This window comes from Eretmochelys imbricata, chromosome 2, assembly GCF_965152235.1.
Source record: "Eretmochelys imbricata isolate rEreImb1 chromosome 2, rEreImb1.hap1, whole genome shotgun sequence".
Taxonomy (NCBI): Eukaryota; Metazoa; Chordata; order Testudines; family Cheloniidae; genus Eretmochelys; species Eretmochelys imbricata.
Genome location: NC_135573.1, coordinates 252,791,891 through 252,807,994, shown reverse-complemented (window position 1 = coordinate 252,807,994; position 16,104 = coordinate 252,791,891).

Sequence of the window (16,104 nt, the reverse complement as noted above, 5' to 3'; positions counted from 1 at the left end):
CACGACACACTAATAATCATTCCCAGCTCTTCTAGCCCTTTTCAGCAATAGGTCTCAAAAAGCTTTACAAAGGAGTTCAGTATCATTACCCCCAATTTACAGATGGGGAAACTGAGGCAAGTGACACAATCGCTCCAGGTCATCTAGGAGGCCAGTAGAAGAGCTGTGAATAGAACCCAGGTCTTTTGAGTGCCTGTCCAGTGCTCTGTCAGTAGGCCCCCCTGCCTAAGATATTTCTAAGGGGCCTGCTACTGTAGTATCAAAGCACTGCCTAAAGGAAGAATCATCACTGTACTGCGGTCACTATATATTGACTCTATCAGTGTAAAATGGCCTCAAAGCAGCCACAGTCCCCCTACCCTCAGGACGGGTGCAGAACCAACCCCATGGGCTCTGTACTGCTTTGCAGAAGCCCCATGCTCAAGAGTGTGCCCATAGGAATGGGGAGGGCACAGATATAGCAAAGCCATTCCTATGTCCTGCTGATCAGTTGCTGGCACAAGCCCCATTGGTGCTATAGTAGCATGGAACATAGTTTAGGGAAGCACTCAGGCTTCCCCAGCTTGCATTAGGATCCAAAACTGGGCCACACACCAGCTGAATAAGGATGGCACAAGCCACTTGCCTTTAATCCCTGCACTGGCCCTCATGCTGCCACAAGGATGAATTGGGCTGAGGAAGGGTTACTTCAAGTCATCTCCCACTGCTAGTGCCCTTCCATTGAACTGAAGGGAGAAGGCTTTCCTCCCTTTCTGATGGGGGCAGGCGGATGGGATCAACTCAGTAAAGGGAAGGTGAAAGCTGCAAAGTTCAGATCTGCATGTGAAATGCCACAATGTTTCAGTGGTGTCTTTGAGCTGGGGGTAAGGGGTTCGTTCATTCCATTATAAAGTCGGGGGGTATTTTCAGAATACGAGCACGTGTTTTCCAAGCTCCCAAATGTGGCTATGCCAGTGAACTTCCATCCTGGCGGACAGCACCAATCCATGCCTAGGACTCCCTCCCATTTATTGCTCAAATCTAATTGAATTTTGTGGCTAACTAACGGTGACCATCAAATTCACTTGACCTTTGGGAACCAAACCAAGGTCTCTGGACGGGAAAGGCTAGTACACAGAGCCACTTAACTATTGCTGTGCCATTAATGTGAAAGCTCTGCTTGTCTAGTCTGGATGCTGTGTCTCTATCTTCTAATGCAAATCCATAAAACAAAAACTACAACGTTTGAGCTAAGAGTTTTGCAGAACCATGCTCTTAAACACCTATAATGTCCTTGATAAGTATCCTTGAAAGCTGCTGGCATTCATTTGTAAACAGAATTCTATTATCTTTGCTGGAAGTTAGTTTAATATTTAATTTGATAAATCTTGTCTTAAAATTGTTTTTCTTTCTTCCCTCCATTATAAATCACCTGTCAAGGTATCCATGGGACTATAAAGCATCAGAAATAAACAAAGATACTATATTAAAATTATGATTCAGATTGCAAAAATAACAAATGACCTGCCATTATTTAATGTGGACATTAACTCACACAGATCAAATGCCCCTTTTAGTGTGAATATATCACTTGGTTAAATTCATGCTGTCCTCACTCTATTGCAAGTGCCCAGCACGCCTTGGGTGCTATATAAAATAATGGCCATCATTAAATTCTGCCACATGTATAAAATAGAAGTTTTCCCTCAGTCAGAACTGTGTAAAAACTACAGCATTTGGTTCACTGTATTTTCCATTTTGTACAGTACTTTTATATACGTTTTTGCACTTGCAAGAAGAGAATGGAGCCTAGAATGGAAAAACTGATCCATGAAATTTCACATTACTATAATTAATGGAGGGTATTTTTATTACTAATATAAATTTATACCGCACTTTGCAAACCTAGCAAGATATTGTCTATGCCCTAAATACCTTATGGTTTTAGAGAGACATGCCAAATCATGGATCAATCATTCATGTTCAAAGCATCTGAAATCATTCTCTGCAATGTTTGCATTTGAGAAGAATTTCATAATCCTTTTTTTATAACTATGATTGGCAATACAGACCCTTGTGGCCTAAAATGGGGGTCTTGGTACACCCCTATCTTAGCTTCTCCAGTAAAGTGAGGAGGCATTGCTCTAGGTATTGAGTCAGAATGACTTCTCAGGAATTCCTTGTGTGGTTCAGAGAATATCACCCTTTGGGAGTCAGGCTGTGTAACTGTGTTGAATTTCTAACACAGTAGAAACATTCTACAGGAGCTTGTAAAGGCAGAGCAGACTCCCAAAGGAAACCTGTTCCCATTTACCCAGATAGTTTAAGGAATTAACTTTGTTGAAATCAACGTCTATGCTGAAGGTGTTATATAGCTAGCCCCGTGGCACTGGGCAGATCATTTGGGTCTTGATGCTGTAAGGTGCTGAGCATTCTAGTCCTGATCCATCAAAGCATTTAAGCACAGCTTAACTGTAAGCATGGGACAGGACTGTTTATATGCTTAAAGTTATACAGTGCTTAAGTGCTTTGCTGATTGAGAGCCAGAGTGCTTAGCACCTTGCAGGATCGGGTCCTGGAATCGGACTACCTTTGTATGTTTCATGTTTCCAAACCTAATAAATGAAGGATTGTAAGACATAATTTACAGTACTTTCTTTAAGTGGAAGAGTCTGTGGTGATTTGTAGTGGGGAACAAGAGCTGTTTGTGGGTGTCCTGTTTCTTCTTCAGAAAAAACATCATTTGACTTTAACAACAAAATCTAAAAGCTACCACCTAAAACTTCTCTCTTCCTTTGTGGTACCATGTGAGAGGCTGTCAAACAAAGATTTAAAAGACTCGATACAGAGTGAGTGAATGATGGGAATTGTTACAAAGCAAGGATTACTACATGACTTTCTCCATTTTCTTTTCCTGTGGTTTGATGGTGAACAGCAAGCAAAACTCAGTCCCGATCAAGAGAATGCTGAATCCAAATTATTAGTCACATTGCTGCAGTAAGAAAAGTAGCAGCTGGGCTCATTTTAAAAACAGAGCTGTTTGATAAAGGGAATTTTTGTCCTGTGGGAAATCCTACTGTTTCAACAATTCTTTTCTTCCCAAAATGAGACCAAAAATTTTGGAACGAAAAGTTCTGAAAAATTTTGATTCGGAAGTATCAAAAGGAGAAACTCTGACCTTTTTGATCAAAAGGAAACCGGTTTTAAAAGGTCAATGTTTTTAAAACATTGAAAATGTCGATTCAAAATTAAACTTTTCCATTTGAATTTTCCTACTGAAAAATTGGAACACTTCATCAATGTTGACGTTTCCCATGAAAAGTTTCAATTTCAACTAAACCCCATATGTCATCGGGGGGGAAAATGGTCACAATTATTTCAGCTGAAGTTCTACAGTGCAGGGACTGTAGCTGCCCCTGACCTTGGGCAGGTTGTGCTGGCTGACGAGAACTCCGTGCTCCATCCAGCCACACACACACACATCCCCACTCCCCACATGCACAGAGCACTTACATCTGGTTTCTGCTGGGAGCATGTCCACCCCAATCCCCATAACAAGAGCCTGATGTATGATGCTTATACTCTAGTTCTTGTTTGCCCATTACTGCTGCTCCAGGTTTAGTACAGCTTCCATCCAGTCAATGAGAGTCTGCAATTGTCGTAAATCAAAGTGAGTTTGGGACCTATAGCAGGATTATTTGTGCAATCTTGTCCTTGGTCTCTCCTTGTGCTCCCCTGTCTGTAAGCATATGTTGTCTTTTGTCTTATACTTTGGCTACGTCTACATTACGAGGAAGGGGTGTGATTCCCCTGCTCCAGGACACACGCCCACACTCGCTCCATGAGAGCTGGCATGAGTATAAGTGGCAGTGTAGCTGCCATAAAACAGGTAATGGCAGCAGAGGCACAGCTGAGCCATGCCAAGTACAAACCAGCCTAGAAACCAGCTGTCCATGCTACCATGGCTACACTCCTATTTATCCTTGCACTAGCTCTCAACGACCTACTGTGAGTGTATGTACACAAGCAGCGGAGTCACACCCTTAGCTTGTGGGGTAGACATAGACTTAGATTGTAAGCTCTTTGGGCCATGGACCATGTTTTTGGTCTGTGTTTGTACAGCGTGTAGCACAGTGGGGTCCTGGTCCATGTCCTTGACAATGCCCCGCCACCGCTGCAGTGTCTTAAGTCCTGCAAGCCTTTCTGGGAGCATTCATTTAGCTTCATGCAATCAGTCTATGATCAGAAGGAGGCTTGGAAATCATATTGGGCTAAACAAGGCTTAAAAAATAAGCACCTTGAGCTGGATCCCGTGCAGAAAGTTCCTGGGTTTGACCTTCCATGGTCATCTTGGTCAACTCTGAACCAAATCTGAACCAACCTTGATAGATGCGCACATCTAATGCACAAATGGAAAATCAAGGACTCCCCAGCGTGCGAGTGTGGTTCTGCACAACGGACCATCAGACATATCACTGTCTACTGCCCAATTTATAAATATAAAGGAGGCATTATTGCAATAAATTCTGATACTCCTGATGTAGCCATTTTGCCCAATCAACTTCAGATGAAATTGTACTTGCTGTTCTACACCAGCCATACGAAAGAAGAAGAAGAACTGGGGCGGGTAGGTGCTACAATCATACAATAGTAATAACAATCTCCTCAGTGTGAACATAATGGATTTTAATAGTATGCTGCAAATGATTCTTTGTTGGTTAAGCACCAGCACTCTACTTGGGTTTGTAAGTACTGAAGCAGTGACTTGTTTTCTAAGGCGTGTATTTGTTGTGACTGGGTGAGGGTCAAAATGTGGTTGTTAGTACATAACTTTAACTCTTCGTGCTCCATCTGACAAAGTCATTATTCAGCAGACACTTTGGTAAGCCAGGATTTTCCGATAGTGGCATGTCTGGGTTCATTACTGCTTTAATTTTCAAGTGTTTAAGGACAGTTAGCCATTCTTATAATAATGTTACAAAACGCTAAAGATAAGGGATTGATTTTTTTTGGTGGTTTCTATACACAGAATAATCGGTGTCCTGTGTTATGTTAGCATTTTTTCTAAGTCCCCACAGTTACTACCTTTACACCATAAAAGTACTGTGTGTGTTGAAGGCAAGCTGCCCAGTAGCGGTCACAACTCACTGTGGACACCCAAACTACCATTTCTTAGGTTAATCAATGATAATTCTGAGGACTTTATTGATCCGGTTATTAAAAATGAATTCAGCAACTTACAGAACATGGGCGCCAATCCTGTTCCCACTGAAGTTAACTGGAGTTTTGTCACTGATTTCAATCAGGATCAGATATGACTTCAGTAGGAGAACTGGCATGCAGGGTACCATGTAAGACCTGTAAGCTTGGTCAAGCTTTTGTGTTTATCCATGGGATCAATTCATAGCAAAGGATGTTACTCTGTTACAATGCAGGGACTCTGCTTTTCAGTCTTTAATCTTTAAAGAGTTGCGTTCTGTCATTTTGAGTGTTTGGGTTGGGTATTTTTAATACTATAAGCTGTTCAGACACATCAGTGCTGAAACTTCTAAATATCAGTTAGCAATGGTGTTTAGTGTTTTATACACCTACATTTACGTTAACCATCACGCTAAGCTTTTGTGATTCCCAAGAGAATTTCCAAGCACCCTGATGCACTTTACAAGTACTAGGTAATTATTATTTATCAGAAGCCTTTGAAGACTGGAATGAGAACAGGAGCCATATAGCAGTCAGCCTGTCAAGATCCCAGTTCCGGAGCCTGGCACAGGTTGAGGTTGGGGCCTGGATTGGAGCGGGTTTGAGAATGTGGTCTGAGTTCAGTCTAGAGGATCAAGGCCAGAAGCAGCAGTCCATACTTGTATCACATTGTAGGATAAGGCTGGAGTTGAGGTTGATGAGCCACACCACATTAAAGCCCAGGGAGTCAGCTGAAGTCAGGTTAGTGGAATGGAGACAGGGTGAGTGGTCAGGAGTGGAGCAAGGCACTGGGAATCAGGGCCTGGAATGAGGCCAGATATCAGGAGTGCACAGGAGGATCTGTTTGCAGCAGCAAGCAAGGGATCCACCTATTTGCACAGACAGCCTCCAAGTGTTTTCCTTAGGCCTTAAATAGTGTGCCTGAGCCATTCGTAGAACCATAGGATTAGAAGGGACTGCAATCAGGGAATGTGGTAGGCTCTGCCAATAAGGACCTCCAGGAGCAGGACATCCGCTGGTGCTTGAACAGGTAGGGCTCATAGGCTGCAGGTCTCCATTTCCCCGGAGCTGTTGGGCACCAGGGTAGACACAGCAGCCACCTAGGCAGCAGGAGACCAGCTCCCAGACCCATCATCACACGGGCTTTTTAGAACCTTTCTTCTTAGCCACAAACAAATGCTTAATTATCGCAACTCCACCAGCCCAGTATCTCCCATATACCTGTGCCAGTTTGTGAACTCCCACCAGGCATTTCACACTAAAAGAAAAGACTCAGGCCCATACGCTTGGCCAGGGCCGTAATCAGGGCAGGGCAAGTAGGGCAATCACCCAGGGTGCAAAGCCCATGAGGGAGAAAAAATGGGGTGACATGGGGGGCATGCAGATTCATGTGCCCCCCCAGATTTCTGCCTTCTATTTAGCACACAGATTTTCAAATGGGGTGACATGGGGGGCATGCCCGGGGGGGTGCACCCCACAGTTTGAAAAGCATTGCCTCCTGCCATGAGCTTGTGGATCGGAAGCTGATGGGAGCCACCTGGCCCTATCAGGCCCCTGGCTGTCCACACTGTGGGGGCAGGGCCATTGGCTGCCTGCCCAGCAGCCCTCCCTGCCTTGCTTTGCAAGCCAGGCTGCCTCTGCATGGATGGGTGCTCCCCAGGCAGGGTGGGTGGCACAGATCCGAGCTGTGTCCCAACACGCTCTTGCCTCTCCCCTGAAGGAGCCCAGTGCCAGCCCCTGCCTGTGGAGCCCAGCTGGTGTGAGATGCTCTCTGAGGCTCTCTCTCACCCCGTAGTTTGAAAACCTCTGTGCTAAATGGAAGGCAGAAATTGGGGCGGGGGCATGTGCCCCCCCCATGCATTGCATCTGGGGGGTGGGGAGGTGTGGCAAATATGGTCTCTCCGGGCACTAAAATGCCCAGTTACAGCTCTGGGTTTGGCTGCTTTCTTCTTCCAGCTCACCACGCTCTGATAGTCCTCCTTTGTTCTGATCATTTGGCCTACTCCTCTGCTTATGATTATTACTTATATAATGGTAGGGCCTAACAGTCCCAACTAAGATCAGAACTCCATTTTGATAGGCACTGTTCAAGCACATAAGTCCCTGAGCTGAAGAGCTCACAGTATAAATAGGCACAATGGACAAAGTGGGGGAGAAAGGAAGTATTAACCCCAGTTTTACAGAAGGGGAGTAAAGACATTAAGGATAAAATTTTCCAACATATCTAAGTCCTGGAACTTAGACTCCTAAATCACTTCAGCCCCAATTTTTAAAGGTATTGAGGCATTGCTCCACTCAGCGCTGCAACACCCAACTGATTTAGGATCCTAAATGTCATATTCAAAAATGACTTAGGCACTTAGGCCCAGATTTTGAAAGGTATTTAGGCACCTCACTCCATTTACATTTAGTGAGACGCAGGCTCCTAAATGCCTGTTACTTCTGAAAATGAGATTGAGGCTCCTAAATTAATTAGGCATTACAACACTGATTGAAGCCATGCCTAAATACCTTTAAAAATCTGGGCCTTACGCACTTCTGAAAATGTTATCCTAAGGGACGTGCCGAAGGTCATGCAGGAAATCTATCGGAGCTGGCAAGTAAATCCAGATCTCCTGAGATCTAGTTTAACTGCAAGAGCATCCTTCCTCTCTCTACTTCCACCTGCTGCACTTTGTGAAACATTACGAGCTTCCCCTTTATTCCATCCAGCTACAAGTAAAATGCTCATCATCCTTCTGCTATAGAGATTTTCTTGCCTCTCACGTTTCAAATTTCTCTTTATACAGTGCAAACCAAAGAACAAAATCGCCTCAGTCCCCCAGTGTCACTTCCGCTTTTGCATGGTTCATCATTTGTTCAAATCCAACATTTTTGTGTGAGGTAAATCAAGTCCCCAAATGTTGCCAGTCTTTCCCATTTCTCACCCTGGGCAATTAAATACATGAATTACTTAGACTTCGATAGTTCATCAAAGGTCATCATAAGCTGCCTTATCAAAATAACTCAATTTTTTTCCTTTTAGTGATGACATTATGATGTCATGGGAAGAACTTGCCAGAAGTGCTTTCTGATAGGTAATAAATTCATGTAGTAAACATCAGCTCAAGTAATATTGAAAGTAGAGGCGCTAATGGAGATTAGCCAAAAGTAGCTGTGTTTTAATACTAGCAGATGTTTTGCATCCACAGCTATCATATTTCACAGCTAGCGTGTTATAATCAGAAGTATTTTGAGACAATAAAAACAACAATCACACTCGCTGTTTCCAATTTGCTTATAAACCATTCAATCTATTTGGCCAATTTCCAGAAAATCAGCTCTGTATCCCTTTACCTTAGCTATGATGAGCACCAAGGCAACCACTGGGAAAGGTTCTTATTTGCAGCAATATTCCGCACGAAACCCACATCACAAATACATTGTCTTTCCAGAAGATACTGCGTCCCCATGCAGCCTTGTAGTACTATATACACAAGCACTTTAGCAATCAAACAAATAGATTTACTGATATTTTGGGAGAGAGGCATTGTGACAGCAAAACATAACCACATACACTGAAGTCTGTTACCATCAATACGAAAACTATTGGATTAACATTTTTTAAGATGGAAAGGGACACTGTCAAGTACTGTACGTTTAACTCTGTTTAACTTGACTGTAGTTATGTTATTATTTGGCAAGTTCCATCTATATGTTTAAAGGAAGACATGGGTCCTGCCCCTAGGAAATTGTCTTCTAAATTAGAGAGATGATACAGTTTGATATATGATCAAATGAAAAGCCAGCATCAAAGCAATGTTGGTGACCTTTTTTAAAAACAAAAATCTTCACTAGATTATCATTTGAAGGCTTTATAGCAGGTATGATTTTCGGCGAGGAGGGCTGAATGATAAGGGTGGTCAGTGTGCATAATACTTATTTAGAAGTTGGTTGTCATGGGTAAAACTTTCAAAAGTGCTTAAGTGATATAGGAGCCTAGGTCCTAGCCTCAAAAATGACTAAGGCACTTAAGTGCAGATACAGGCCTTGAAATCAATGGGAGTTAGGTACCTAAATGCCTTTGAGGATCTGGACCTTAGGAGCCTAAATCTCATTGCAATGTCATTTGTAAAAATGGGTCTTAGGCTCCTGAGTCACTTGGGGTATGTATGTCTATTCTACAAAATAATGATGATCTAAGTTGTGTTGGCATACAGCCACCACAGTTGTTACATCACTTGTGCATGTCCACACTACGCTCCTTGTGTCAATGGTGCACGTCCTCACCAGTGCTTGTGGCAAAGTAACTTGCAGTGCACCGTGAGTAGCTATACTAGCGTATAACTTGCCTCCTTGCAGAGCAGGATGTTTTGGGAAGTTTTCACAATGTCTCATGGGGCCAAAACAAGTTGCGCAGGGAGCATGGATTCAACTTCCCGTCATGCAATGTTCTCCATCCCATAATTACATCTATACTCCGTAATGTTTTGTGCCTCTTTTCAAAATCCCACAAACCCACGCCTGCCTCCTTGCTGTCCACCATCTCCCACAAAAGCATGGAGCTTGCACAGCTCTGCACTGTTGTGAGGAGGAGTGCAAGCATGGGTCTACCTGGTCCTGCCATATTTACAGAGCCACAAGATGAGCCAAAGGGACCATGACTATTCCTTGGAGTTCAGATTGCTGTGGGACATAGAAAGACACAATTCAAGGTTGTTGCTGGCATTCACAGAGCAGCTTCAGAGGGTGGAGCGCTGGTTCTGGGCCTGAGAAACAAGCACTAACTGGTGGGATCACCTTGTCATGTGGGTTTGTGATGACGAGCAGTGGCTGCAGAACTTTCAGCTGCACAAGGCCACATTCCTGGATCTGTGTGCTGAGCTCGCCCCAGCCCTTCAGCACAGCGACACCAAAAGTAGAGGCATTTGTCAGACCCAGATGGGAATGGGTCAGGTGGTTGCCTGGTTAGCATTTAATTCCTAGAAAGGCTGAAAGAGCTCAGTTGAAGTGGAGAGTTATGGGAAGCAAGTTGGTTATTGCAGCAGGGGAATCCCAGACAGATGGCCTATAAGAGGACTGGGGAAGAGGTGCCATGAGCAGGGAGGCTCTGGCAAGGAAGCCCATGGGCCAGGGAATGGTAGCTGCTGGATTTATGTAGAAGTTTTTTATTTTGGGGTTTGCTGGAGATCGTTGGTGCAACCAGTAAATGGTGCCCTGAAGGAAGGGCCTGAACAGCCTCTGGGTGTGGTGCTACTGTGTCCTGGGCTGGGGAAACAGGCCAGCAGCCAACAATAACAAACAGCAAAGACTTTACACTCCTCACTCTAGCCATGATGTGACGTGTGAGTTCTCAGTCTGAGGACTGTGACCCTTAAGGAGGCTGTAAACAGGTCACGGGGTTGCAACCACCCCTCCCTAGTGGCTAGATGGGAGGAGACTCCTGAAAGTCTGGGCGAGGCTGGAAGATCTATTTGCCATTGTAATATTAGTTCACAGTGCAGAAAAAAGTCAACATACCAGCAGAGATAGATCTTACCCTGCTGCGTTCTATGTCATATAGTTGACCATTTCTGTTTCTCCCTCTCCTCTCTGGAAGACTGCCTCAGCATTGCAGCATGAAGAAATGGGAAGCAATATTTTTCAGTGGTTAGGGCCAGGGCGTTAGAATTCACAATACCTACATTCTATTTCCATTTCTGCCAGTGACACATGTGACTTTGGTCCAGTCACTTAGATCAGTGTGCTCAGACATGGTTGCCTAAAAGCCAGGCACCTAAATAAAAGGCCTGATTTTCAGATGTGCTGAGCACCTGCCACTCCCATTGACTTCAAAGAGACTTCATTACAGTGAACCATTTACAAAGAAGCAACATTTTGGGATTAGCTGTTTGCTACTCTTTAAGTTTAGTTTTTAAATTGGATGTAAGTTTTCTGACCAAAAAGGAATGATTCCCATTACAAATAGTTTGTAACCTTCCTAGAAACTAAGACACAATCCACTGAGTATTTCTGATAGAGAAGAGTACTCTCTCTAAAACCGAGAGAGGAGAGTACTCTAGAGTATGGTGTTTTTAACTCATGTAAAAATAGAATAATAGAATCATAGACTTTAAGGTTAGAAGGGACCATTATGATCATCTAGTCTGACCTCCTGCACAACACAGGCCACGGAATCTCACCCACCCACTCCTGTAACAAACCCCTAACCTATGTGTGAGCTACTGAAGTCCTCAAATCATGGTTTAAAGACTTCAAGGTGCAGAGAATCCTCCATCAAGTGACTCGTGCCCCACGCTGCAGAGGAAGGCGAAAAACCCGCAGGGCCTCTGCCAATCTGCCCTGGGGGAAAATTCCTTCCCGACCCTAAATATGGCAATCAGCTAAACCCTGAGCATGTGGGCAAGACTCATCAGCCAGACACCCAGGAAAGAATTCTCTGTAGTAACTCAGATCCCACCTCATCTAACATCCCATCACACGCCATTGGGCATATCTACCGCTAGTAGTCGAAAATCAATTAATTGCCAAAATTATGCTATCCCATCATATCATGTAGCATTTTACTAGATCTTCATATCACGCAGCATATACAGAACAACTTTTTGATACAGGGAGTATATTTTACAGCAATATTTAATAGTTGTGGAAATGAAAAGCCTGGGGGTGGTCTAATTAGAATGTTTGTTTAGTTTTTTTAATAGTCAGAGTTAACAATTATATTGTTTCTTTTATTTTGCATTAGCTAATGGCTTTTCTAATGAGGATAACCAGAAGTGGAGTTTCTTTGAGACTGTGACAGAATGGTTGGCGTGTGTCGTGTTTCAACTGCTCATGTCACTTTGCATTGTATCAAACTTTGAAGTGTAATGCTGTTACACTGCCACATGCAGTAAGATACATTTGTATTGGAACACTACAAATCCAGGGCCTGCTCCTGCTCCCGCTGAAGACAATGAGAATAGGACTGGGCTTTTTTAAAAGACTCCTTTTAAATTTAAATATCAGCATTTTTAGGTGAATGAGCTATCTATGGTGGTAGTATTACTTATATCTTCCATTTCACAAGTTTATATATTGTTTGAACAGTATGAACCTGATCCAAATCTATCAACGTCAATGGTCTTTGGATCCAGCCCTATATGAATCCATTCACTTCAGGATTACAAGTTCCTGAGCACTAGTTAAAGAGCCAATATAAATTAACTCTGTTGAATATTGTGCAGTATCATGTTTATTACGGTACTACCTAAGGTCAACCAAGAATGAGGCCTCATTGTGTTAGGTGCTGTACAAACCCTTAGTAGCAGATAGTCCCTTCCCCAAGGAGCTTACAACTGAAATAGACCAGACAGGCACAGTGTGTGGGAAGGGGTAGAACACACAAGCAGAGTGAACCATGTAATGGCAGTAAATGGCATGTTAGTCCTGTGGTTTTATGTATTTATTTTTGAGGGGGTGCATTTAGGAGGGGATCAACTAAGTGGAAAGAAAAGTGAAGGGAGAGGGCACGTTGGGGGAATGGGAGTAAAGGGGAGAGGGTAGGAGGTAAGAGGATCAGGTGTGGAGTGAAGCTGAGGTTAAGAGACTGTGAGGGAAAGAGTTGAAGTAAATAGCCAATCAACACAGGAAAGAGAGAGGTCCCTGCTTTGGCTGCTTCTGCAACTGCTCCTTCTGGCTGGTTCCTACCAGGAGTTGTTCCCCAAAACTATAAGGGGTGAGGGGGAGAGAGGAGGCGGCACCTGGGTCCTAGTGCTCCGAGCGTGTGTGGTTTTGGGTCTATGCATACAGTTCTGGGTTGCGGTGTGTGTTGAAAGGAGAGGTTCCCCATTTCACCCCTTTTCCTCATTACTCCAGATGTTTCTATTCTGTGAAGATCTGATGGAAAAATTATTAGGGGTCTGGAACGGCTGCTGTATGAGGAGAGATTAATAAGACTGGGACTTTTCAGCCTGGAAAAGAGATGACTAAGGGGGGATATGATAGAGCACGTCCCTTGGCCCGCGCCGCTTCCCGCAGCCCCCATTGGCATGGAGCAGTGAACCGCAGCCAGTGGGAGCCGCGTTTGGCCGAACCTGCGGACGTGACAGGTAAACAAACTGGCCCGGTCCAGCAGGGGCTTTCCCCGAACAAGCAGCGGACCGGCTTTGAGAACCACTGTGATAGAGGTCTATAAAATCATGACTGGTGTGAAGAAAGTAAATAAGGAGGGAGGAGGGATAGCTTAGGGGGTTGAGCATTGGCCTGCTAAACCCAGGGTTGTGACTTCAATTGTTGAGGGGGCCATTTAGGGATCTGGGGCAAAAATTGGGGATTGGTCCTGCTTTGAGCAGGGGTTTGGACTAGATGACCTCCTGAGGTCCTTTCCCACCCTGATATGCTATGATAAGGAAGTGTTGTTTACTCTTAAAGAACTCTAAAGAACTAGGGGCCACCGAACGAAATTAAATAGGCAGCAGGTTTCAAACAAAAGGAAGTATTTTTTCACACAATGTACAGTCAGCCTGCGGAACTCTTTGCCAGAGGATGTTGTGAAGGCCAAGACTATAACTGGGTTCAGAAAAGAACTAGATAAATTCATGGAGGATAGGTCCATCAATGGGTATTAGCCAGGATGGGCAGGGATGGTGTCCCTAACCTCTGTTTGCCAGAAGCTGGGAATGGGCAACCGGGGATGAATCACTTGATGATTACCTGTTCTGTTCATTCCCTCTGGGGCACCTGGCATTGGCCACTGTCGGAAGACAGGATACTGGGCTAGATGGACCTTTGGTCTGACCCAGTAAGGCTGTTCTTATGTTCTAAAACAAATTGCAGCTTGAAAAATCTTTCAAAAACTTTGATGAATTGCTTTAAGAAAGTGAAAACAGTCCTTGGAATCACTCAAGTTTAGGAACAACATTTATTCGGCACATGTAGTTCTCCATGATGAACCCTTCTGAATTTTGAAAAGGGTGCCAAATGGAAGTCAGACCGCAACACACTTCCATTTACCCTGGTGACCTTGTTACAAAAGTTGCATTGCACTGTACTTGGTAACGGATTGCATCTGAATTCTATGCAAAGTACCAAATTCTTGCTGTCAGTGACATTAATTTAAATCTGGAGTAGGTCAGTGGAATTACTTTGGACTAAGGCTAATGGAAGTGAGTGGAGAATTTGATCCAGAATCTCTTCTTGAAACTTGTAATATAGATTGATTGAAACATTATTTCAGAAATATAGTATAGTCAATACCATGACTTCAAGGCTCAATGTCATCTTAGCTCTGCTGGCATGAGTACATGACATTTATTAATAGAGGTACAGAAGGACTAGCATATTTAAATCCAGTTGATGTCATCAGCCAAATTACTTCTCCATTACTTATTGATTAAAGATGTGCTTGGCATAGAACATGTGCTTTCTTTTTCTACCAATGGGAAATAGCAAAATACAATAGCCAACCACCCAGGTAGTTATCCAGTTCCTGACACACCTTAACCAAGGCCAACTAGAAACTCCAGCTTATTCAACATGCAGCAATCCACCTCCTAAATGGGAGGCGCCATCAAAAACATATCACGCTAGCACTCCTCATGCTTCAAATGGTCTTTCCCACCTGACACTGGGCTGAATTCAAACTCCTAGTTCTATTCTACAGAACTAGGACAGATTAAGTCAAGGGCCACTTTGTCATGTGTGATCCCCAAGTCAAGAGGGGGTCATCAGTAGAGCTGGTCAAAAAATGTTGACCAAACTGTTTTCCTCAAAAAAATTGCAGTTTTATTGAAATCGTAATATTTTGTGGGAACACGTTGATTAAATTTTCAATGGGAAAAAGTCAAAATGAATTGTTTTGACTTTTTTGTTTTGTTTCAATCAGATAAAAACATTTCATTTCAATTCATTTCATTTAGATTTTGCTGTTCTAATAAAATATTAAGTTTAATAGATTGTGACAGTGCCATAAAGGAGCTAGGTAGTATTATTTTATTTTATTACAATGTTTCAACATTCTCAAAATGAAATGTTTTTTTGTTCTGTGGGAAATTTTGAAATTTCAACTTTTCATTCTGGTTTGGGATGAAAACAAATTTCAAAATGTCGTAATTTCACATGGTTCAAAAGTTCCATTTTCTGGCCAGCTCCAGTCATCAGCAACTTTAACTAGAGGGTGACTCTTCGGAACTGGGGATAATGCATTTTGGTACTAGGTCTAAGGTTTTGGAAACTATCCTTGGCTCTTCTTATGCGCTTTAGTCTGACCACCTTTCCGAGCTCAATGCAAAACCCGCTTTGTGTGAAAATACCTAGAATATTATTATGATGTATTCATTTGTATTCCGACAGCACCCACAATATAAAGTGTTTTCTAAACGCATATGAGAACATAGCTATGAGGACCAAGTGGGTTCTTATTGTTTTTAAGCTAGCTCACCCCTCCCTACAGAAAAATCCATAAAAGGTGCACAGCTATTATTCCTTCTAAATAAACCTTCTTTTCTGTCTCTCACTCAAAGGTGGTGCCTGACCATAAACTTTATCCTCTGGTTATTTACGTTCTGGATGCTTTCAAGCCTTTCCTAAGGAGAATGTACTTGTAGCTGCTGCTCTGCTGTTGGAACCAGCAGCTGCTGGTCAAGAATGTATTATAGATAGCTGCTGCTCCCAGCTGAAGTACAGTCATCTGCTGAGATGTATTTTTCATGTTTGTGCAGAGAAGGCTCTTGATTTAAGGTATCTTGGAATTATTTGAAAAGTTACTTGGAGGGTTGCTGGGTTGAACTCTGCTCTGATTTATATCCTATGCAGTCACAAAGACTTCAGTTGACTTGCGTGGGGAGTAAATCAGGACAAAATGTGTCCCATTGTTTATGCTCAGTGAATATGTGACTGAATGGAAGCTCTTTGGATCTGGCAAGCAACAGCTGTGGGGCTTCATGAGCAATTTCGACATCCTGTGAA